Consider the following 25,527-nt stretch of genomic DNA (forward strand, 5'->3'; position numbering starts at 1 on the left):
AGCCTTTTCTCCAAGAAAGGAGGCAGCTCACAAGGCTCACCTTGCATTTGCTGACTTTACTCTCTTGGAGGAGGAAAAAAGTCGATGTTTAGAGTATGATTTCAGTCTTCTGTTCAAGAGACTGTTGAATATTGGGGTGGGGGAGCCCCGTTTACGCCCTTGTATGTGATTCAGCAGATCTCTTGACAAGGTGATGGTCTGTTTCCTGAAGCTTTCACTTTAAAATGTCCACCTGCGTTTGTGCCAGGTTTGCCCATTTAAAGGAATTATAGGGAGAGAAGGGAAAAGAACAAAACCAAACTTGAGCCAACGAGGAGCCGGGAGTCGGGGACCGATTTCATGGCTCTCCGTTTGGAAGGAGCCCACAAGTGGCGGGTGGGCCGGTGTCACTTCCGTCCCGCACAGGGGCTTCGGACTTGGTGCAGGGCCGGGGCCGGGGGGCTGCTGCTGTCGCGGTGGCCCCGAGCGCATGAACTTCGGGTTTAATGATGTTATTAGGAGACCGCCTGCTCCTAGGATAGGATGCACGTTACCCTGGGGAGATGAATAAGACCCCTCGCAGCAGCCTCCAGCTGCTTACCGCTCAGAGAATTAGGTGAATTCGGAAGAACAATCCTCTCCGCGGCTTGCGGGAGGAAAGGTGGGTTTGCTGATTGGGAAACAATGGAAGCACTTGGGCTGTGCTTGGGGCTTTCACAAAGAACGTTATGAAAGGGCCCATCTCTAGACTTTATGACCACATCCATGGTCCTTCAAAGCAGGGAACAAGAAAAGGCTAAATCACAAAAGAGACAATATAGATGTTTATATTTGTTTCTGTTTTTCAAACTAACTTATGGAAAAATAACTGTGTAAGACGTTAATCATTTCTTGTTTGTTCTAGAGTAGTTCACTTTTTTTTTTTAAGCAGAATGCCAATTTGTTAACTTACAATGTGGAATAAAATTCCCAACTGAAACAAATTGCATGTGTAGGCTGCTCAGTGCATTATCTTCCAGCAGAAAAATCTATAGGGGAAGCTAGAATGTAAAGTTATTTGATTAATATGGAGTCAGAGCAAGGAGATTAAATTCAATGATTAGGTCATTAAACCCTGATACCCCTATGCTAACAACTCCACATGGGGTTGTTCCTGCCAAGGAGATTAGAATCAGCTGTTCATACTTGCTTACCTACTCATTCTTGTTCTTAGCAAACGTAATTTAATGGTTAAGGGTAGGGGTTTTGGAGTCAAGCCTCTGCCACTTATTAACAGTGTTGAGCAAACAGCTAACCCTCTCTACTCCTCAGGGTCCTCAGTCTGTAAAATTGGGGTAATAATCATACTCTCATAGGATTGCATCAAGAATTAAACAAAATCATGCAAGCAAAGTCTTTAGCACAGTATCTAGCACATAATAGTTAGCTGTAAAAAATAACCCTTCGGTGGCTTCCAATGCTGTTAGAATAAAGACCAAAATCCCTACATAGCCTTAAAGGCCTCAGTGTGATTTGGCTGCTACTTCTTTAACCTCATCTTGTGCCACTCTCTCCTTTTTGTCTTCTACTTTGCATTCTTTTAACTATTAACAGTTAAATTTCTTAATCGATTATGCTCAAAACAAAGCACATTTTCATTGATTTATATGTTTCACATTGTCCCTTCCTCCCACAAATATTTACAAGCGTTTCTGTCAAGCAGACCCAGTATTGGTGCCATGACAGTCTTGGTCTCTGCCCACCCATAGCTCTAAATGAGGGGAGATGCCTGGCTAATTCCTCCCCATCCTTCCCACCCAGCTCAGCTGCCACTTCCTGGATGTAGCCTTCAGCTGCCTCTTTCTGGATGAAACTTCACCTACACAGATTTCTCACAGGGTCCTGTGTTTTTCTACATGGCACTCAGTGCTCTTTGAAATACAGATTTGGTGATTATTTGATGAATGTCTCAACTCCCAATTAGATTTGTAAGCTCCATGACAATAAGAAGGTGGTCCGTTTTGCTCAGGCTTTGTTGCTGAGAGCCTGACACACAGAAGGTGCTTAAGAATGTTTGTTGGAGGAGAGGGAGAGAGAAGAGAGGGAGAAAGGGAAAGAGACACAAGGAAAGGATGAGTAAATATAAGGGGTGGCACAAAGAAGTGGAGAAATGAGAAACCCTGGGGATCATGTAAAATCAATGAAAAGAGCCACCGCGTTGTTTTAGTCACCAGCGTTATAATTTATAACCCCGAGAGCTCTTTCCTAACAGGGAAGCTCATCGTCATCCTGTTCTGAGAGGAATGAGGTATCTGATTCCATACATTAGTGCCCTAAGGCTGAAATAAACTAGGAGGAGTTATTGGTTTATTTCATATTTAACATGAATGAGATTTGTTGAATGTGAAATGTTGCAAAACACATAGAAAAAATCGAATTGCCTAAAGCCTCCGGATCTCAAACCAAAGAACGTTAATGTGGCAGTAGTTCCATGAAAGAGGCAAGGTTGGTATTGGATAAACTGGTGTGTGGGACTCAGCAAATATGATGACTCCAGGTCTTATCCATCTGCCAGTTAAGGAGAGAGTACCAGTAAGTAAGAGAAAGCATGTGCAGTGCAAGAAGCTGTTGATTTGACAGGAAAACAGAGGGAGATGACACTAGGTATATCAAAAAGCAATAGTAAAGTGTGGAGCTGTTGAGAAGAGAGCTCCTAAGCTTTCCAGACTGCCTTCTATGTGATGACAGGACAAGAAGAAAGAAATCTGGGCCAGACGTCTCCAAAATTGTGCCAGTTCTTTAGGGCCAAAGCTCAGACATGGCCTCAGAAGCAAACTAGCTCTAGCGGGTTCTGAAACAAGTACTATGTGAATCCCCTCAGTGTTAGGCTTCTTGTAATCTGTTTTTGTTTCTCTGTTTTTCTCTCCTGATAATCAGATCTTTTAACAATCCCAGTAGGTAGAGAGGGATGGAAGAATGCATAGGGTACAATGAAGAAGACACTGAAGGAGACAATAATATAATGATGATGACATCTATAATTTATCGTGACAGGCACTTTTCTAATATCTGTGCCTCACAACAATTCCAGTGAGGCATATATTATTTCTCTTCCTATTTTATACATGAAGGAACTAACATGTAATTCTCCCAGGTCACACACCAAATCAGTAGTGGACTTGAAATTGGATCTGAGCTCTAAATTCATGTTCCTTGCTACAAGTCATAGGATAGATACTTCACACTCCCTGAGGTAATTAACCATAAAATTTGGTTTGTATCCTCCCATACCTTTTTCTATAAACATGCACGCGCACGCACACACACACACATTTACCTGAAACATGGATTTTTCTCTTAACAATTTTCATGGCCATTTCTCCAGGACACTATATAGCGATAGAAATCATTCTATTTTTTTTTTCTCTTTTAAAAAATTCTGATAAAATAAACATAACATTTACCATTTTAAAGTTCTGTGACATTAAGAACATTCACATTGTTCTGCAAAATCATTCTTTTTAATAACAGTAAAACTTACTATATAGTGACTCCATACAGTTCATTCAGCTGTTGCCTTAATGGTTGGTATTCAAGTTGTTTCTCATTTTTGCCATACGCACAATGCTGATGAAGGTAACATCTTTGTACATATACTTTTGTGAAGCAGTGTTTTTATTTTTGTGGAAGAGATGTCTCAAAGTGGGATTGCTGAGACAAAGGATATGTACATTTTTACGTTAGTAGTTACAGTCAGATTACTTTCCAAATGGCTGTCAAAACTTCCCGTGAGAAGTATGAGAAGGGTAGGAGAATATCTAGAAACCACAAAGGAAAAAAAAGACTGATAGACTTAACTACATAAAAATGAAAAATTACTGTGCAAGTAAAAGACAAACAATAGAAGAAAACATTTGCAATACACATGACAGACAAAGGCTTAGTACCAATTGATGGGAAAATGACAAACAGCCCATGAAAACTAGGAAAAAGAGTGTAAGTGAGCAATTCACCCAGGAGGAAATGCAAACGTACGAAATGATACTTAACCTCATTGATAGGGAAATGAATTAATTCATTTGTACAGTGAGTTTGGGAAAAACAAGACGTGTGGAGGAGGGGAGGGTAGAAGCAGGAATCTAAAGAACAGGAAGCTCCGTCTCTAGCTCCCCCATTAGTTTGGCCTTTAGTGGAGCTTTCGTTTTTCTGATGATTGATCCTTATGTGGCTTTTGATTGTTTGTTGTTTTGGGGCATTTAACTCAGAAAGAGTTAAAGACATTTAGTAAAATTGCTCTAACAAAGTCCCTTCCCTAACTATTTACTTATTTATATAAACAAGGTTGCTCAGTGCTTATACCTATAAAAATGAAAAATAGATCAGTAACGAACCCTGTCTCTTTCTAGCAATAAGTAATATTCTTTCATGGATTTTAAACTAGTATACATACACACACGTGTGTTTATATGTTTTTCCTTTTTTGATTGATAATTATAAAAAATTAGAATATATTTATTTTGATCAGTCATTTACTGATTATTAGTAAGTCAAGCCAAAGGAAATTTTGCTAACTCTTAGAGACTTATAGTTATAATAAACATTTTCTGATATATGTATTTCAATTTATATGCATATTTTGGTCCAGAATAGGTGATAGGGTGATCAATAAAAGACTTGCAAGATAAAATATAAAATATATTACACTAGTATAAAATTCTGCTGGGGAAGTAGATTGGAGTTCACAGAGAAAAAGAAATAATACAAATTTTTGCACTATTAAAGAAGAATTTTTCATGTACTTTGTTTTTTTTTAAATGAATTTATTTATTTTATTTATTTTTGTCTGTGTTGGGTTTTCATTGCTGCGTGCAGGCTTTCTCTCTAGTTGAGGCAAGCGGGGGCGACTCTTTGTTGCGGTGCGCGGGCTTCTCATTGCGGTGGCTTCTCTTGTTGCAGAGCACGAGCTCTAGGCATGCAGTCTTCAGTAATTGCAGCACGCGAGCTCAGTAGTTGTGGCTTGCGGGCTCTAGAGTGCAGGCTCAGTAGTTGTGGCGCACGGGCTTAGTTGCTCCAAGTCATGTGGGATCTTCCCGCGGACCAGGGCTCGAACCTGTGTCCCCTGCATTGGCAGGCGGATTCTTAACCACTGCGCCACCAGGGAAGCCCTGTTCATGTACTTTTAATTTTTATTTATTTATTGTTCATTATGTCTATTTTTAATTTTTTTTTGGCCACACCACACAGCTTGTGGGGTCTTAGTTTCCTGACCAGGGGTCGAACCCAGGTCCTCAGCAGTGAAAGTGCAGAGTCCTAACCACTGGACTGCCAGGGAGTCCCATATTGTTCATTATTTTTAAATGAATGATAGTGGGTATTAACTCTATGATATTTAGATTCCACTGGATCTACTTAAGAGTGATGGCTTAGTATATTTTAAATGCCAATATTTACAATGTGTTGAAAGATACAACCTTTCAACCATTTCTTAATGGTGAAAAACTTTAGCTGTCTACTTAAAAATATGCTTATAGCATATAATTTTAAAAAATTATTTTTGGAGTTAAAAAGCCATAGAAATTTGAAGAACATCTACCTAGATCCATTTGAGAAGAAAGGGTATTCCAAGGATTCATCCTCAGATTGTTTAGAAATAGATTTCTCCACAACATTGTAAATCAACTATACTTCAATTAAAAAAAAAGAAAAGAAAGATATAGATTTCTCTAAGTTTATGTAAAAGTGATTGCAAAAGCAGAAACTTCATGTGAGCCAAGTCCAGGTAGCATGTGAAATATCAATACTGTAATAATAACTCTCCAGTCCAAAATAGTGTGTAGATGCTATTAATCAGATTTTTTTTTTTTTTGCGGTACGCGGGCGTCTCACTGTTGTGGCCTCTCCCGTTGCGGAGCACAGGCTCCGGACGCGCAGGCTCAGCGGCCATGGCTCACGGGCCCAGCCGCTCCGCGGCATGTGGGATCTTCCCGGACCGGGGCACGAACCCGTGTCCCCTGCATCGGCAGGCGGACTCTCAACCACTGCGCCACCAGGGAAGCCCATAATCAGATATTTTGCAGGGTTTCTCCAACCTTGGTGGCAGTGACATTTTGTGCTGGATAATTTTTTGTTGTAGGGAACTATTCTGTGCACTGTAGGACGTGTAGCAGTATCCCTGGCCTCTACCCACTAGATGCCAGTAGCAACCCACCCCCACAGGTTATGACAACTGAAAATGGGCTCCCCAGTTGAGAACCACTAAGCTATTGGAAACATTGCAAAGTTATAGTTAACGCTGCAGTTCAAAAGTCAGGGTCCAAGTTGTGCCCTGTCTGGAAGGCAGCCTTGCTTTCAGTCTCTGAGGATTGGGATGAACTTGTAAGTCCCTAAAAGCCTTCCCTGATGAAGCCCACAGCCCTGCAGGGTGTAAGGCCCCTGTGTGTGGACTACTATAGACCTGAGTCTCTGGGAATAGCCTGACAGGGAATAGTCCCACTTGGCTGGGCTTTTGGACCCTGGATATGGAAGCAACACAGGGGAGGAGGGGTGGTGAAGCAGATTGGAGGCTGGCCACAGCCCTCACTTCCTAGAGATGAAGCCATAGTATGGAGAGGGCCTCCCAACCTGAGATCCAAGAACACCAGCTGACCAGACATATCTCATCCAATTGAGCCTAAGCACCGTCCAGGAACACAGGACTGTGTGTCTGTGGCGCTTCACCTTTACCCTAGGGGCAGGACATTTTGGTGGATGCCACTATTTGCTCTCCTTGTGGGTGACACTGGACCTGGACAGGAAGTAGCCCTTGCTGGACAAGTTCCTGCTCAGTTAAGTTGCTCAAAACCTGCAAATTCAGTGCTTGTGGTCCAGAGCCACAGGGAAATGCCAGCTCCCTGCAGCACAGTGGTTCATAACCATTTTTGTAGGTCTGCAGAAAGCTGGGATCTCTCCCTAGAAATACGCAGCACATATACTCACACACACATAATTGAATATGTAATTTCTGAAGCTCAACCATATACTACAAGTTAAGAATCCTTTATAGTATCTCATGAATTTAAATTTACATTCCCTAGTAACCTGCAGTCCCACCTCTAGCAACCTATTCTTTTTATTTTTTTGAATTTTTGTTTGTTTATTTTATTTTTTTAACATCTTTATTGGAGTATAATTGCTTTACAATGGTGTGTTATTTTCTGCTTTATAACAAAGTGAATCAGCTATACATATACATATATGCCCATATGCCCTCCCTCTTGCGTCTCCCTCCCATCCTCCCTATCCCACCCCTCTAGGTGGACACAAAGCACCGAGCTGATCTCCCTGTGCTATGCAGCTGCTTCCCATTAGCTATCTATTTTACATTTGGTAGTGTGTATATGTCCATGCCATTCTCTCACTTTGTCCCAGCTTACCCTTCCCCCTCCCTGTGTCTTCAAGTCCATTCTCTACATCTGCGTCTTTATTCCTGTCCTGCCCCTAGGTTCTTCAGAACCTTTTTTTTAGATTCCATATATATGTGTTAGCGTATGGTATTTGTTTTTCTCTTTCTGACTTACTTCACTCTGTATGACAGACTCTAGGTCCATCCACCTCACTACAAATAACTCAATTTCGTTTCTTTTTATGGCTGAGTAACATTCCATTGTATATATGTGCCACATCTTCTTTATCCATTCATATGCCAATGGACATTTAGATTGCTTCCATGTCCTGGCTATTGTAAATAGAGCTGCAATGAACATTGTGGTACATGACTCTTTTTGAATTATGGTTTTCTCAGGGTATATGCCCAGTAGTGGGATTGCTGGGTCGTATGGTAGTTCTATATATATATATTTTTTTTTGGTAGTTCTATTTTTAGTTTTTTAAGGAACCTCCATACTGTTCTCCATAGTGACTGTATCAATTTACATTTCCACCAACAGTGCAAGAGGGTTCACTTTTCTCCACACCCTCTCCAGCATTAATTGTTTGTAGATTTTTTTGATGATGGCCATTCTGACTGGTGTGAGGTGATAACCTCATTGTAGTTTTGATTTGCATTTCTCTAATGATTAGTGATGTTGAGCATCCTTTTATGTGTTTGTTGGCAATCTGTATATCTTCTTTGGAGAAATGTCTGTTTAGGTCTTCTGCCCATTTTTGGATTGGGTTGTTTGTTTTTTTGATATTGAGCTGCATGAGATGCTTGTGAATTTTGGAGATTAATCCTTTGTCAGTTGCTTCATTTGAAAATATTTTCTCCCATTCTGAGGGTTGTCTTTTTGTCTTGTTTATGTTTTCTTTTGCTGTGCAAAAGCTTTCAAGCTTCATTAGGTCCCATTTGTTTATTTTTGTTTTTATTATCAACCTATTCTAAAGAAATATTAGCATTTGATGTGTAAATATGTTGTGTGTGTTTATATCAGCATTTTTTGTAATAGCAAAAATATGGAAAGAGCTTAAATGGATACTAGCAGGGAAATTGAAAAATTGTTCATTCATTCATTCACAATGGAATGCTATGCAGCTATTAAAAAGAATGAGGAGCTTCCCTGGTGGCACAGTGGTTAAGAATCCAGCTACCAATGCAGGGGACACGGGTTCAAGCCCTGGTCTGGGAAGATCCCACATGCCGTGGAGCAACTAAGCCCATGCACCACAACTACAGAGCCTGTGCGCCTAGAGCCCGTGCTCCGCAACGTAAGAAGCCGCCGCAGTGAGAAGCCTGCGCGCTGCAACGAAGAGTGGCCCCCATTCGCCGCAACTAGAGAAAGCCCACTCACAGCAACGAAGATCCAACGCAGCCAAAAATAAAAATAAGTAAAAAATAAATAAATAAAAAATAAATAAAATTAAAAAATAAAAAGAATGAGGTACAATTATATGTATGGATTGAAAATAGGTCTGTGATATTCTTCTGTATAAAAAAAATTGAAACAATTTTCATCTTTGTAAAAATTATTGCATATGTGTAAGTACAAATGTGTGTGTATGTGTGTGTGTGTGTGTGTGTGTGTGTATATATATACACATTTATATAGATATATAAAATATGTTTGGGTTCATAGAATAAATACTAGGAGTCTAAGCACCAAACTTTATAGCAGCTACTTCTGTGGGGTGAGATTTATGCTTTTCCTGTATTCACTCCTGTGTTATTTAAAATTGTAAAAATTTGCAACACTTATTTCTGTAAGTTAAAAATAATATTAACAGCAACAACAAAAGTGAGTTATCTCTAGGGTGTGGAGTGTGGTGGAGGAACCTGCTTCAGTCCAGTCAGCCTAGCCTCCCCAGGTAGAGTAGGCATTTTCTATGGCACAGGTCTCATGGGAAGGTCCCAAATACCAGACAACCTGCTTCTGAGGTGTCAGCACCACTGCAGAGCCCTCTTTGAAAAGGACAGCTCCCCACCATGCTCCATTAATTGGTCCTTTGAAGTCATTTGTCCCTAGGGAGACCACCGAATTTTAATTTTTTTAAATATACAAACTTTACAAAATAGACTGCTCTCTCTCATTCTCTCTCCCTCTCTCCCCCTCGATCCCTCCCCCCTAACCCCGCCCCCCCCCCACACCCTGGATACTGCCCACAGTCCCAGCCTAAGTTACAGTGTTCTGATATATCCTATTCCACAGTATCTATTCCAGAGATATTGCCCTAGGCATTCCTTTGGATTGAGAATTGGAGATTGGACTAAATTCATGGTTTCTGGACTCTGGCTGGGCCTTGAGAACCATCTCTCACAAACCACGCCTTGTAGATGTGGCCTGGTGTGTACAGACTCTGCCCTCTTTTTGGACTCTGGCCCATTGCTGCCACCAATGACACTGCCAGACTCTGACCCTCTCCCCTTGGCCTCCTGCCATGCTTCCCTCCTGACGTTCCCTCAGACACACTTGGGAGCACATAAACTGGAGGGAGTCGGTGTTGAAGACTTGTATAACTCTCAGCTTTTGCTCTTGTTCTAAGCAACCAAATCACAAAAGACAGTGTCTAATAGTAAGTGGACCCCATGTAGGTTTTCCTCTTGGGAGCCGAGCATGAATACAGCTATCCCTTCCTCTTTACAGTTATTTTTTAGGCTTATTTTTTTTTTAAAAAATATGTATAAAAAATATATATGTATAAAAGTAACAAAGCACATTAAGGAAAGTTTGGAGGAATAGGAATGAGAGTCCAGAAATAAACCCCATACATCTATGGTCAGTTGACGTTCTTTTTTTAAAATATTTATTTATCTATTTGGTTGCATGGGGTCTTAGTAGCGGCCGGCAGTCTCCTTAGTTGTGGCTTGCGGGCTCCTTAGTTGCAGCTCACCAGCTCCTTAGTTGCAGCATGTGAGCTCTTAGTTGTGGCGTGCATGTGGGATCTAGTTCCTTGACCAGGGATCAAATGCGGGCCCGCTGTATTGGGAGCGTGGAGTCTTATCTACTGGGCCACCATGGAAGTCCCCATATGGTCAATTGATTTTCAAAAAGGTGCCAAGATCATTCAAGGGGGAAAGAATAGTCTTTTCAACAAATGGTGCTGGGACAACTGGATAGCCACGTGCAAATGAATGAAACTGGGCCCCTACCTCACACCCTATAGAAAAATTAACCCAAAATGGATCAAAGATATATATGTAAGAGTTAAATCTACACAACTCCTAAAAGAAAACATAGGAGTAAATCTACATTGTCTTGGATTAGACAATGGTTTCTTTTTTTTTTTTTTAATTAATTTATTTATTTGTTTATTTTTGGCTGTGTTGGGTCTTCGTTGCTGCACCGGGGCTTTTTCTAGTTGCAGCGAGTGGGGGCTCTCTTTGTTCTGGTGCATGGGCTTCTCATTGTGGTGGCTTCTCTTGTTGTGGAGCACGGGCTCTAGGCACGTGGGCTTCAGTAATTGTGGCACATGGGCTCAGTAGTTGTGGCTCACAGGCTCTAGAGCGCAGGCTCAGTAGTTGTGGCACACGGGCCTAGTTGCTCCGTGGCATGTGGGATCTTCCTGGACCAGGGCTTGAACCCGTGTCCCTTGCATTGGCAGGTGGGTTCTTAACCACTGCACCACCAGGGAAGTCCCTAGGCGATGGTTTCTTATATATGACACCAAAAACACAAGCAACCAAAGTAAAAATAGATAAGTTAGACTTCATCAAAATTAAAAACCTTTCTGCATTAAAGGAAACTGTCAACAAAGTGAAAAGACAACCCACAGAGTGGGAGAAAATATTTACAAATCATATATCTGACAAGGGTCTAGTATCCGGGATATACAAAGAACTCTTACACTTCAACAATAAAAAAACAAGAAATCTAACTTTTAAATAGGAGAAGGATTTGAATAAACATTTCTCCAAAGAAGATCACAAATGTCCAATATGCACATGAAAATATGGTCTAAATCATTAGTCATTAGAGAAATGCAAATCAAAACAGTGAGTTACCACTTCATGCCCACTAGCATGGCTATAATAAAAGAGACATAATAACAAGTGTTGAGAATGATGTGGAGAAATTGGAACACTCATATATTGCTGGTGAAAATGTAAAATGGTGCAGATACTATGGAAAACAGGTTGGTAGTTTCGTCAAAAAGTTAAACATAGGATGATCGTATGACCCAGCAATTCCACTCCTAGATATATACCCAAGAGAGCTGAAACATATGTTCACACAAAAACTAGTACATGAATGTTCATAGCAGTTTTTCCATAATAGCTAAAAGTTGGAAACAAACCAAATGTCTATCAATAATAAACAGAATGTGGTATATCCATACAATAGAATATTATTTGGCCATAAAAAAGAATGAAATACTGATACATACTTCAGTGTGGACAAACCTTGAAAACATTATGCTAAGTGAAAGAAGCCAGTCACAAAGGATCACATATTATGATTTTATTTATATGAAATGTTCGGAATAGGAAAAGTAGATTAATGGTGTCCAGGACCTGAGAGGAAAAGGGAATGGAAATGATTTGCTAATAGATATGCGGCTTCTTTTTGGGGTGATGCTTGCATAAGAAGTAAGGTGTGGTCAGCTGACTGGGCCAAGCATCACTGGACAGAAAACTCCAGGAGTAGATCCTTACTTTAGCTTTCAGGGACCACTCAATCTTCGATTGTTTGAGGCTCCTATTTGGGCAAAGTTGAAATTCATGGAGTTCTATCAATCTATTAACTTCCCTGGGAGAGACAACAGTTCACACACCCAGACTCAAACTAACCACCAAATAGGCAGAGGATGTGAACAATCTACAAGAAACACAAATAGCGAATAGACATGTAATAGACATGTATTCAACCTCACTGGTAGTTAAAAGAAATGCATCGCAAAACAATGAGATTCCATTTGTCATCCATCAGATTGGTAAACAAAAGTTTGGTAATGCCCAGTGTTCACAAGATTATGGGGAAATAGGCACCTTCATACACTATTCCTGGGAGCATAAACAGATTCAGCTCTCCTGGAGGGCAATTCAGCAATGTCTGTCTACATTTTGAATGCCTATTCCCAGTGACTTAGAAATTCTACTGCTAGAAATTTGCCCTAGGAATATACTGGCAAAATTATGCCAAAATTATGTACAAGGATGTTCACTGCAACATTGTCGGGAATAACAAAAAAACTGGAAAGCACCTAGACATCCATCAGCAGGGGATAAGTTAAATACACCCACGTAATGGAAAAGTATGCAATAATTAAAACATGAGGTAGACCTGTATATACTGGCATGGAAAGATCTTCTAGATGTGTTTTGTTTAAAAAAATAAACCAGTGTGCACAGCAATACGATCTTATTTGTGTTAAATTAAAAAATAGATATATGCAGACTTTTTCTTTCAGGAAGGGTACATAAGAAGTGGTGGTAACTTTTGGAGAATGGTTCTGGGGGTTGGCAGGAGGAAAAGATAACTTCTGCCTTTTATTTGATGCTTTTCTATACTATTTGATTTTTTTTTAATACTATGTGAATACAAGACTTTTAAAATAATAAATATTTTAGAAACGGACAAGGAACGTGGAGGGATAAAGAAGAAGGAGAAGAGGGATCCCTTAGTTGGGAGATTATGGTTTGTCCTGACACAGGACTGTCTTGTTTTAGCTGCATTAATGAAAGCATTGTGACCGATCGTTTGGGTTTTAGGAAGGTCACCAGGGCAGCGGGCTGGAGGATGGAGAGGAGATATGAGACTAGAGTCAGGGGGACTGGTCAAAGGCTTTTGCAACAGAGCGGGGCCCAAACTGAGAAAGTGATGGCGGGGGTGGAGACACTGCCTCAGACAGGAGAGTTATTAAAAAGGGAGACTGATGGTCTTTTTTAAAAAAATATTTATTTATTTTGGCTGCACTGGGTCTTAGTTGCAGCACTAAGGGCTTTAGTTGCAGCATGCGGGTTTCTTAGTCGCGGCATGTGGACTCTTAGTTGCGGCATGCAAATTTTTTCATTGTGGCATGCACGCGGGATCTAGTTCTCTGGCCAGGGATTGAACCTAGGCCCCTGCATTGGGAGTGTGGAGTTTTACCCACTGGGCCACCAGGGAAGTCCTGGAGACTGATGGTCTTGATGCCTGATTGGATAAGGAGGATGAGGGGGCCGAGGCATCTGCTTTGGGCAAGTGAGTGGATGGTGATGCTGTCCAAGGAAACACTCAGAAGGAAGGAGAGGGATAGAGATGGAAGAGGGTGGGAAAGAAAACAATGAGTTCAGTTGTGAACGTGCTGAGTTGATGAACATGTTGAATTGGATCATGTTGAGTAGGCATATAGGGATGGAGCTCAGAGAATTCTGAGTTGGAGATGGAACACATCAGATCGACAACCAGTAGTAGTTGAAACTTAGGATTTGGGTAGACCAAAAAAAAGGCCAGGTTCAAAGTTGGACTCTATAGATCCCTGTCCTTAAGTGTTGGGTAGAGGAAGAGGAACCCTCAGTGAGGCTGAGGAACGATCAGAGCTGTGAGAGGAAAACAGGAGGGAGTGGGGTCACACACAACTGATGTTCTCTGTTCCTGGCCAGACACAACGGCTGAATTTTTAAGCTACCCTGGACTTTCTGTTTATGCTCTTGAAAAGGCCACCCACCAGTGAGAAGGGCCCCACTCCAAGTTCACGGTCTGTAGCTCTGCTGGGCTCTCCCTGTACCACCCATCAAATTATTTCTACTTATCCTTGGTTGGCTCTGGCTCTCATTCCCCAGTTATTCTAAACGGTCACCATGTTCATTTCTCACATTTCACTTCCACTCTCATCTTTGTGGCCTATCTTGCCTTTCTCCTTCAGGGAACAAACGAGGCCCTCAGGGGTGAGTGCCTTTAACATCTCAGCCCTCTCTCTATAAGTGTATCTAAAACAGGATTTACTTTCTTTCCTAGTATTCAGTCTCAGAGAATGGTGTTCAGCTCCTGTTTAGTTCTAGAGTCCCTCCAGGAGATCTCACCGACCCTATTCCATCCCTGAGCCTCAGCTGCTTGCTCCTCCTTCTGTCTGTATGGCTGTAACACACGTTGTATATTTCTCTATCACCACATTTACCTTGTGGAACCAAAGTTATCTCACTCTCTGTCTCCTCCAATTAACTTGATCCTATGCATGAGATTTCCCCCCATTAACCTCTTATTAATATGTAACAGTCAAGCAGAAAAAATGCACATATTGTAAATGTGTAGCTCACAGAGTTGTTATAGCTCACAACTGCTGAAGAAGTCCCCTGGTTGCTTTTAAAGACAGCACTGGGCCAGTGGCTACATATTTGGGAAAGGCAGCTTTCTGCTCAATAATAATCATGATATCGGCTTGTATTTAGAGAGCAGTTACCATATATCAGGGCCTGACACGTGCTGAGGGTTTGCTATCCATTAGTTCTATACAAGAATGGCTTTTGAGGGCTTCCCTGTGGCGCAGTGGTTAAGAATCCACCTGCCAATTCAGGGGACATGGGTTCGAGCCCTGGTCCGGGAAGATCCCACACGCTGTGGAGCAACTAATCCTGTGCGCCACAACTACTGAGCCCACATGCCACAACTACTGAGCCCATGTGCCACAACTGCTGAAGCCCACATGCCTAGAGCCCGTGCTCCTCAACAAGAGAAGCCACCACAATGAGAAGCCTATGCACTGCAACGAAGAGTAGCCCCCACTCACTGCAACTAGAGAAAGCGCACGCGCAGCAATGAAGACCTAATGCAGCCAAAAATAAATAAATTAATTTTTTTTTAAAGTTATCCAAAAGATAAACTTTAAAAAAAAAACGGCTTTTTAAAGGATGAGACTTGAGCATGAGCTGCCTGGTGAAACTGTGATCACTTCATGGCTGCAGACACTAGCAATTGCTGAACCCTGGGAAGTTATATTTATAGGCTCGTGGTTTATCTGAAAAGCCCTCCTCTGACTTGGCTCCCTGCCTTATTCCCTTCCTTCTTCCTAGAACTGTCCTTCCTGAGAGCAGCCTCCTGCAGCACCACCCTGGGTCCCATCACAGCAAACAAATTATTAGGTGTTTCTGTCTGGAGCTTCCTTCCACTCCAGGCCCACCTCGCCTGGCTGGGACCGTCTCCTTTCCACCCCAGGATATGTCTCCTTCCAATGACTCAAAACTTTCACCTGGGGGCTTCCCTGGTGGCACAGTGGTTAAGAATCCGCCTGCCAATGTAGGAGACACAGGTTCGAGCCCTGGTCCGGGAAGATCCCACATGCTGTGGAGCAACTGGGCCCGTGCACCACAACTGCTAAGCCTGCACTCTAGAGCCCACAAGCCATAGCTACTGAGCCCGCATGCCACAACTGCTGAAGCCTGAGCACCTAGAGCCCATGCTCCGCAACAAGGGAAGCCACCACAATGAGAAGCCCACTCACTGCAATGAAGACTAGCCCCCGCTCGCCGCAACTAAAGCCCGCACACAGCAATGAAGATCCAGTGCAGCCAAAAGTAAATAAATTAAATAAATTAATTTAAAAAAAAACAAAAAACTTTTCACCTGCTTGGATGATGACTCTGGCCAGGGCTGTGGCCACAACAGGCCTGACCCTTCAGGCAGCCAAGGGTCATTTTGGGTTATCCTAAAGTTTGTTTGTTTATTTGTTTGAGACAAAAAGAGTGAGGTAGGAGCAATGAAATTTAGAAAGTACCTGGGGGGAAAAAAAAGCTGCGGAAATCCTTTTTCTAGATGTATCCATCCAGTTTAGGCCTCAGAAAGAAGAAAAGCGCAGACAAGTAAATCTGATTGGCTGAATGCAAAAGGTGTTTGTCAGGGGAAGCAAAATGCTGTCATCCTCGCAGGATAAGCTATGCGGCTGGCCCTGGGACAAGATGCTTTATCTCACCAGTGGCGCCTGAGGCCGAGGCTAGGCAACTGCAGAATCACCAAAAAGACAGTGGCCTGAGTTAGACAAGCAGGCCTTGTGAAGTGCTGGCGAGCTGAGTCCCCACCCCTCTCTGCCCTCCCTCTCGCTTTCTCTGCTCTGTTCCCTGCCCGGGCACCCTCCTCTCTCCTCACTCCTATTTCTTCCGAATGCTTGATTTTTTTTTTTTTTTCTTGGAAAGGGGCTAGCAAGAGTCCAAGATTTAGGAAGCTGAACAACATTCGGGCAGATCCCCGAAGGCTCGCTCTCCCCCACGTCCACAGCCATAACTCATATCTTCTATTTCTTCTCTTCTACCAGACAAAGCCAAACACACACTAACAGTGTTAACACGATAAATATCAGCAGTCCTGACCTTTCTCTCTGGGTCCTGGAGTCGCCCTGGCTCCCAAGCTCCGACTTGCCTGTGCTTAAAGTGGATTAGCACTTACCCTAGGCCGCAGGGCCCTGCACTTGGGTTTGATGGGAATCAAAATAGAGATTACCTTATTTGACTTAAAAAAATTTCCACTTGAAAGATAGAATCCCCCAGAGAAATACACTGGGGCTTACACATACACAATTTTAAATTGGATTTTAAAAATAGTTTGCCAGCTGTTTGCTAGGTCGTGCCTTAGGTCTCATCCTTGATTGATGTTGGGTCCATCTGGGAAATAAGGCCAAGAGGGGACAGAGAGACTGGCAAGGCGGCAGGATCCTGGATGCCTGGGGACGTTCCCAGGAGCCCTGGCAGTTGTTGCCATGGGCCTTTGGAAACCCTTGGAGCCCTGGCACCAAGGGCTGTGTCTCACCCAGGGAAACTGACGGAGCGCAGACCACCTCCCCTGGACCTCATCTCATTCCGGCACTGCTTCTTCTAGGCCAAGTCCCGAAAAAAAAGAGATGAAAGAGGACTGCTCTCAGCTGGAAGGGTCTTTCACACTTTTTGTGGCTAAATACTTATTTTAGCTCCTTGTATCACCTTCAAGTGATACATACACGGGCCCTGCCCAGAATTCTCACCACCCCCTCCTCTGTTTCTGCCGGACTGCTTTTCCTCTCTCCGGCCTCAGCCAGAATGTCACTTTCTCAGGGAAGCATGAGGGGCAGCAGAGGGCGGTGGTTAAGAACACCAGTGTGCAGGGGGGGTTAAACCCTGGCTCAGCACTTGCTAGCTGTGTGACCTTGGGCTGGTCACTTAACCCTTCTGCGACTCAGTTTCCTCATCTGCAAAAAAACGGGGCTAATGATAGCACCTACCTCACTAGGGTTGTTGTGAGGACTCAGCGAGTTCGTCTATGGTGTATAGAATATGTAAAGTGCCTAGAACGTGGCCTAGTATGAAATAGCATCTGCTTTTATTACCCTCCAAAGCACATCTCCCCAGGCTCAGCTGCCTGCCGCTGCCCTGTCTCCCCCCGCTCCTGTACTTCCGTGCAGCACTCGTTTACCGCTATTGCTTAATTATCTGTCTTCTCCACGAGGGCAGGAAGCATGTCTTGCCACTGGCCAGTCCTCATAACCTAAACCCTGCCTAACTTATGACATACTCAAGAAATGTGTTGGGTTTTTTTTTTTTTTGTTATTCTATAACTCATTTTTTCTTTACGATTTCACAATTTCAACACTGAATCCTTTTTTTTTTTCAGTATGCGGGCCTCTCACTGTTGTGGCCTCTCCCGTTGCGGAGCACAGGCTCCGGACACACAGGCCCAGCGGCCATGGCTCACGGGCCCAGCCGCTCCGTGGCATGTGGGATCTTCCCGGACCGGGGCACGAACCCGTGTCCCCTGCATCGGCAGGCGGACTCTCAACCACTGTGCCACCAGGGAAGCCCCTGAATCCTTTTTATTTATTTGTATTTTGACAATAACAATTTCATCCATAAATAAAGCTGCTTTCCACTGTTCATCATACTGTCTACCTCTTATCAAACTGGCTAGTTTAAACTCTCATGCAAAATATATCTTCTTACCATAGACTTTACTATCTGCATTATTATTTTTTCTTTAAAAAATTTTAAAAAAATTCAGTACAGTTTTTAACGGTTACTTTCCATTTACAGTTATTACAAAATATTGGCTATACTCCCCGTGTTGTACAATACATCCTTGAGCCTGTCTTACACCCAGTAGTTTGTGCCTCCCACTACAATAAGAAATGAAAAATAAAAAAGAAGAAATGCTAAAACACAAATATGATCCAGAAGACAGAGAAACTTGGGGCTCTTGGGTCATTTTTCTCCATCTACATTTGCTACATATACGTACTTGGCCTCTTCATTTTGTTTGTCTGACTGTTAAACAAAGATAGAGTTGATGAGTTTTGAGTTCCGGGAATATGAGGATAAGGCTTTGTAATCACGTCTTTTGAAGGAGACTTCTGCCCCTATCTTGTTTTTCAAAATCCAATTCAATATTAAATGCATATAATAGATCATATGAGAAAGTGTAAAAAATGAACACCCAACTACCTACAACCCAGTTTAAGATATGTTACAACCCACACCGTTGAAGCCCCCCTTGTGTACTTCTTCCCATCCCAGCCCCCTCCTAAATTTTTGTTGCTTATCCTCTTGCATTTCTTTGTAATTTTACCCTAAAATACTCATCCTTGAACCATCTGCTGGTTTTTCACACTTTTGAACTTTATATAAACGAAATTACACAGTACGTGTTCTTTGATTTGCTTTTCTCACCACTCCACATGATATTTGTGACATTCCCGTATGCCGTGGCCTATAGCTGTATCATGCTCTGCTCTGTGAACGCTCTGCCATTTTTTTCTCCATTTGCCTCTCAATGGATGTTTGGATTGTTTGCAACTTCTTTGCTGTTGCTGGCAGTGCTGCTGCGAACATTCTTGCATGTGACTCCTGGGGCCCACCATCAAGAGTTTCTCTGGGGTTATTTCTGGGACTTAAGGTTTATACATTTTCGACTTGTCTAGATAATGCTGAATTGATTTTCCAGAGGGATTCCAGCTTCCCATCCGGTCTCAAGCCTCAGTCCCTGCTCTGTTCATCCTCAGGTTCTAGCAGACCTGTTGGAAAGGGGCTTTGAGACAGGGCCAGAGAGAAGCCTGTCAGCTTGCACTGCAGTGACCCCCACTTCCGGGCACAGGAGGTGACAACCTTGCCTGAACAACCTGGAAAATCTCCCCCTGTGGCTTGGGTGGGGTCTGGCTCACAAGCACCACTCAGAGCTGCACCGACAGGAGCAAACTCTGTTGACCCAAAGACAAAAAGTCCAGTGAAAACCAAACAAATGTCTGGAAACAATATTCTGGCTAATCCATTCTTTTCAAGATAACAAAAGTGTTAATATTTCTTTGATTAAGTGAAAGTGGTATTAAAAAACATGAATTTCCTTGTTACAGCTTACCTTTGAATTCATTGTTTTAAAATTCCAAAGTGTCTTGAGTGTAGTGGGTTCTCAACAAATATGGACTTTTATTTGGGGCATTTGCTGCCTTGGTCAGCAGGATTATTCCGGCATCTAGCTGCCAAAGCCAAAAATGGAAATGCTCTCTCCTGTTTTCTGCAACTCTCTTCAATGATTTTATGTTGCCTGTTTAATAATAAGTTAAAAGAAAGATGTAACAAGGAAACCTGATGAATTCCTAAGGCCTGTTGTGACTTTCTCCTGGAAACTTACGTGTTTGGCCACTGTCAGCTCAACAGGGTGCCCCGGCCCAACTTCTCTGTCTACAGAGGAGCTCCAAGTTTGTTGGTCACTCACACCCCCTTTTGAGAAGGCATGTTGATCCTTCAAGAAAATGATCCTTGGGGCAGTTTGTAAGCAAAATCTGTTGTTAAAAGCAAGAAGCTATAGAAATAAGCCAGTATTGCATATAAACCTAGTTATACCTAGCTTGGGCTGACTGGTCACTTTGATTCACTAATACATTGTTTTTCTCCTGTCACATGTGGTCACAAACTCTTGCCAATTTGTCTTTTATAATGTTTCTCCTGCCCCTCCCATCATCGTGTTTGGTCCTTTTTCACCTCATGCCTGAACCATAAGAGACTGAAATCATCTCCCTACTTGAGTTCCTCCTCATCTAACCCACCACCTCTGGATTAATCTTTAAAAAATAAAAACCAAGCGACAGCAACAAAACCCATACACAACAACTGTTTTCCCCATGATACCTTGCATTTTGGCCTCCAAACTCATTGGCTTCCATGGAGTAAAATCCAGACCCTTCAGCCAAGGCATGCAAAGCTCTCCCCAAACTCCTTGGGCCTCCGTGGCCATCTCTGCCGAAGCCTGCACAAACATACCCCCAAAGCAGCACAGCTTCAGGGCTCAGGACCCCTGAAGACAGCCACAGACCGGGGGTTCTGAGCCCCTGCTCCATGACGGCCCTACCTTCAGAGTTGTCGTTCCCTCTGCCCCACCCGCTTCTCCAGTGCACCCCGCACACCAAGTTTATCAGACACAGCCAGCCTGTGTCAGCCTCTGCAGCCTCTCCTGGGGCTTCTCCCTGCCCAGAACCCATCCCTCAGCTTGGGTCTCCCAGGTCCAAAGCCTTTGGGGCCCCACCTCCTCCAAATCTTCCCTGACTCCCTTCATTTGACCACCGCCCCCTCCTCTAGACTTCTGTCCTGACCCAGAACGTATAGCTGATTCCATACAGACCACCCAACTGGATTGGAAGCCCCCAGTGGGCAGGAGTTACGACATTTATGTACACCAGTGCCTTGCGTGTGTTCTGTGCCAATATATGTTGCATTTCAACATAGATGGTGAAGATGACAATGCAGGGGAAAAATAAAAACCAAATAAAAGGCTAATTCCCTCTTTCTCTATTTCAAATTAGACCCTCCCTCCCCCTCCTTCAAAATCTGCTAAAAAAACACTCAGCATAACTTCTTTATCATGTCATGTATTTAAAAAAAGGAAGCAACATTCTAGGGAATAGAGAAGTTGAAAAAGCAAATACATTTCTTTCAATGACTCAAATAGCCTAGGAAAGATAAATAAACAACTTGGACCCGAGACAAAATGTTGTTGGCTACTGAGGGAGCTAATCCAGGTGCTTCTGGGTCTAAGCTGAGCCAAAGCCTGGGTGGGATAGTGAATAAGCCTTCACTGCTGAGCTGGGTCTGCAGGGTGAGTTGACAATAAGGGAACGCAGCTCACAAAAACCAAAAAGAGGGCCAAATTGAACCTCACTGTTCATCTCTGAAATACCAAAGGGTTAATATTGTGTGGGAAGAGTTTTTTGTTGTCGTTTTTTTTTAAACGCCCACATACTATGGTAACTAGAGTGTGACAAGCACGAGAAGTGTGGTTGTAAATCCACAGGGTCTTGAGTGGAGACCCACCATCTGATTTGGGACTTTCAGAGCTGTGACAGTCACCTCACAGTAGTGTAAGCGTCTTGTTTTGAAGGGTAAATAAACTTCATTTAAAGGGAAAACAAATATTCTGGGAGGGGCCTGTCTTTGTTAGGAGGTAGAACCACTTATCCTAAGTCACGAGTTATACTGCAAATATTTAGGTTTCTTTAAAGGAGTGGGAAAAAAATCTTTTTTCTGCAGTCTTTCCATCACTTCATCCTGCCCATCTCTGCCAAACCCATCTTTCTCAAAAATCCACTTTCACCTTGGGACTCTTTGCTCACAACTGTGTGGTGGCTTTCTGTTTCCTAATGCATGAATGTAATTATTATCATGCCTGGCCCTGAGGCCCCGGCAGTCTGTCCCCTTCCTAAAGCTGTTTCCCCCTCCCCACAGCCAGCCTCCTCCCTGCTGGGTGCCCATGCTTCACCCCTGCGCCTGGGTTCCACCGGAGGCCCAGCTCCTCCTTGCAGCCTAATGGAGATGTTCCAGTGCTCAGTGAGCTTGGAGCTTCCTGTGAAGCACACAGGAAAGATTTTCTGCGGGTTACACTTAGTTCCCTAGTTAAAGGGTAAAGTCCTCGAGGGCAAGGACCAGTCTTTTCCGCCGCTAAGCCCAACTTCTATGTCTGGACTACAGCCAGCCCAGGGTGGCTCTTCCGGGCTAGTTAGTCTTGTCCCCTCACTTCCTTCCCCCAAGACCTACACCATCCCCCTCTGAGTCTCAAATCAGGGCAGCCCTAGTGCCCCCACTTATCTTAATCAGATGAGAATAATCAGAGATGACGTATTTAAAGAAGCCTTGGGCGAGCAATTACCAATAGCTCAATTTCATTTACAAGGGACTTTCACTGTTATCTCATACAGAAGTAGAGGAGACAACTGTAACCCCCATTTACAGATCTGATGAAAACAGAGGGATTAAATAAATGCTCTGTTTGAGGTCACACATATAGGATGTGTCAGAAGTGGCATTTAAAGTCAGGACATGTTCTACAAAACAGAAACCGGGGCTTCCCTGGTGGCGCAGTGGTTGGGAGTCCGCCTGCCGATGCAGGGGACGCGGGTTCGTGCCCCGGTCCGGGAAGATCCCACATGCCGCGGAGCGGCTGGGCCCGTGAGCCATGGCCGCTGAGCCTGCGCGTCCGGAGCCTGTGCTCCGCAGCAGGAGAGGCCACAACAGTCAGAGGCCTGCGTACTGCAAAAAAAAAACAGAAACGGGCTCACAGACTTCGAAAACAAACTTATGGTTACCAAAGGGGAAAGGTGGCAGAGAGGGATAAATTAGGAGTTTGGGATTAACATACACACGCTACTATATTTAAAATAGATAACCAACAAGGACCTACTGTATAGCACAGGGAACTCTACTCAATATTCTGTAATAACCTGTATGGGAAAAGAATCTGAAAAAGAATGGATATATGTATAAGTAAATCACTTTGCTGTACACCTGAAACTAACACAACATTGTAAATAAATTAAACTCCAATATAAAATAAAAATTAAATTACAGTTTTTAAAAATAAAAAAAATAAATTCGGGACATGTCTTTTAAGTCTGTCAATGTCCTTTTTCCTATACCAGGTTGACCCTTGGTAGCTAATGGTGATAATAAAGCTATTTTTATTTATGAAAAAGGAAAGATATGTCAATATGTATGTTTAGATTTTTTTCCTAGTTATTACTACCTTGAAGGGTAAATTCTAATTATTACTACCTTGAAGGGTACAAAATATGGAAAGTGTTTTTGTCTTATCTGTCTTCTTGAATTTGGGATTTTAGGATTATTACTGGCCATCTAGTGTGTTTATGTTTATCACAGTGAAAACCAGTTAACCTTTTGGGTATTTAATAAAATCCCATGTGTATTTTAGAAAAACTACCCAAAGTGTCATATATTGGTAGCAGTATATTGACATATAAAAGATAACATGTTATTTTTAGGCATTCCTGGAATTGTGAAACTTATATAGCATATTTATTTTTAAAACGTGTTTATTTAGTACTTTATATGCATTGTAAACCTAATGAAAACTCTGGAACGAGTGTGTAAGAACTGGCATTTTAATCTCCATTTTATTTTATTTTTATTTTTTAAAATCAATTTATTTATTTACTTATTTATATTTTGGCTGCGTTGGGTTTTCGTTGCTGCGCACGGGCTTTCTCTAGTTGCAGCGAGTGGGGGCTTCTCTTCATGGCGGAGCATGGGCTCTGGGCGCACGGGCTTCAGTAGTTGTGGCTCGTGGGCTCTAGAGTGCAGGCTCAGTAGCTGTGGCGCACGGGCTTAGTTGCTCCGCGGCATGTGGAATCTTCCCGGACCTGGGCTCAAACCCGTGTCCCCTGAATTGGCAGGCAGATTCTTAACCCCTGCGCCACCAGGGAAATCCTATCTCCATTTTAAAGATGATGAAACCAAGACCTAAGTTGGTGTGACCAGGGCCACCCAGCTCATTCATGACCACATCAGTCAGGGTCCCGGCAGGAGGAAGAGGACACACTTAAACTGGATCTTTTCAGCAGAATTCAATAAAGGAACTCTTTACAAAAGCGGGAAAAATGCAAGGGACATTGTGGAGTTTTGGGGAGCTACCTAGGCCTGTGAAAGAGAGAGGAGGGCGCAATCACCAGAACCTGGAGAGAGACACCTTCAGGGGGAAGAGATGGCAGCCTGCGGCGACCTAGGAAGGAGTCAGGGTAACTAACAACCAACTTCTCTCTCCTCCTAGAGATCCCCGTTGGCCTTACTTAGGCCAGAAGACAACGGAGCCTGTTGATGTCTATACAGGTCAGTCTCCTGGGGCACAGGGCAGGGCAGAGTCCAGTAGGGCGTGGCTCTAGGGTGGGTTAAGCAAGCAGATGATAACCAGCACAGAGCTGAATCATGGTTAAGCCTCAGACTTCCTGTCTCCTATTTCTTCCTATGCTCTTTCCTTAACACCGTGGCTTAGACACACGGGGTCTTAGCAGAGAATTCCAGAGACGATCCCTCCAGAGACCACCCTTAGGGCCACAGCATCCCTCAGCGTTCAACTTTAAGCTAGCTTCCTAAAAACTTTACTGTGAGGACAAACAATCCGATGGGACCTGCAAATCAGACTGAGTCAGGAAGCTGGTGTGCAGGCCAGACCAAGATGGCGGCAGGGCTGGCAGGTGGAGAAAGCCTACGCTGAAGTCATCACTGGTTCTTGGCCATCACGTCTTGGCAGAGATGCCCCAGAGCCTTTAATGCAGCTACAGTGGGCATTAGCTACAAGGCTGGCAAAGTCTCAACAAGAAGAGAGTCTACTGTCTTTGGCATCTGGCAACTAAAATACCTTGAAAGAAAGATTTCATCTCACAGCCTTGTCTGTAACAATATAATTTGCGCTTGGTTACTCTGGCTTTATTTTTATGTCATGCCCCTGGCATGAAACTCCAGGTTTTATGAAGAGAAATTATCTTGGGGCGTTGGAGCACTCTGCTTTGGATGAGTTCTTTATTCACCTTTATCCTTGGTTTGATGGGGGAGAAAGTCATAAAAGAATTTAATGACGGTGACCTCTTCCAAACCCAGGAGCTATGAGAGCAGAGTAATGAGAAATGCAAAACCCAGTGTTCTCATAGAACACAAACTCACCCACAAGTCATGGAGAAAGAATTCTCAGTTCCTGTACTAGCAGAATTGTTTCCAGAGAAATGAAGTTATGGTTCCATGCAGCTCTATGGTCTGAGTGATCATACACTTCCCCAAAGAAGTGTAACTGCTAGAGCCTATAGTGACTTTGCTCTGAGTTCAATAAAACCAATTCACTCCTCCCACCTCTCACCCAAAGAAGAACCTATGCTCTTGCATTGTCCCCCAGGACTGAGGAATGTTTTTCCCAGTTCCACTATTAAGCAGTTTCCCTAGTACCATTGGAATCA

At 43.1% G+C, this 25,527-nt stretch overlaps 1 long non-coding RNA gene across 1 annotated transcript in view; it reads left to right on the top strand.

The window, feature by feature from the left end:
• The window catches only part of LOC109551032 (uncharacterized), a 69,050-nt gene that overhangs the window by 1,042 nt on the left and 42,481 nt on the right, over positions 1-25,527 (top strand). The window contains exon 2 of the long non-coding RNA XR_012325630.1: positions 24,351-24,409. This is a non-coding gene — a long non-coding RNA (uncharacterized lncRNA). The remainder of the gene's footprint in view (positions 1-24,350; positions 24,410-25,527) is intronic.

This window comes from Tursiops truncatus, chromosome 14 (genome assembly GCF_011762595.2).
Source record: "Tursiops truncatus isolate mTurTru1 chromosome 14, mTurTru1.mat.Y, whole genome shotgun sequence".
Taxonomy (NCBI): domain Eukaryota; kingdom Metazoa; phylum Chordata; class Mammalia; order Artiodactyla; family Delphinidae; genus Tursiops; species Tursiops truncatus.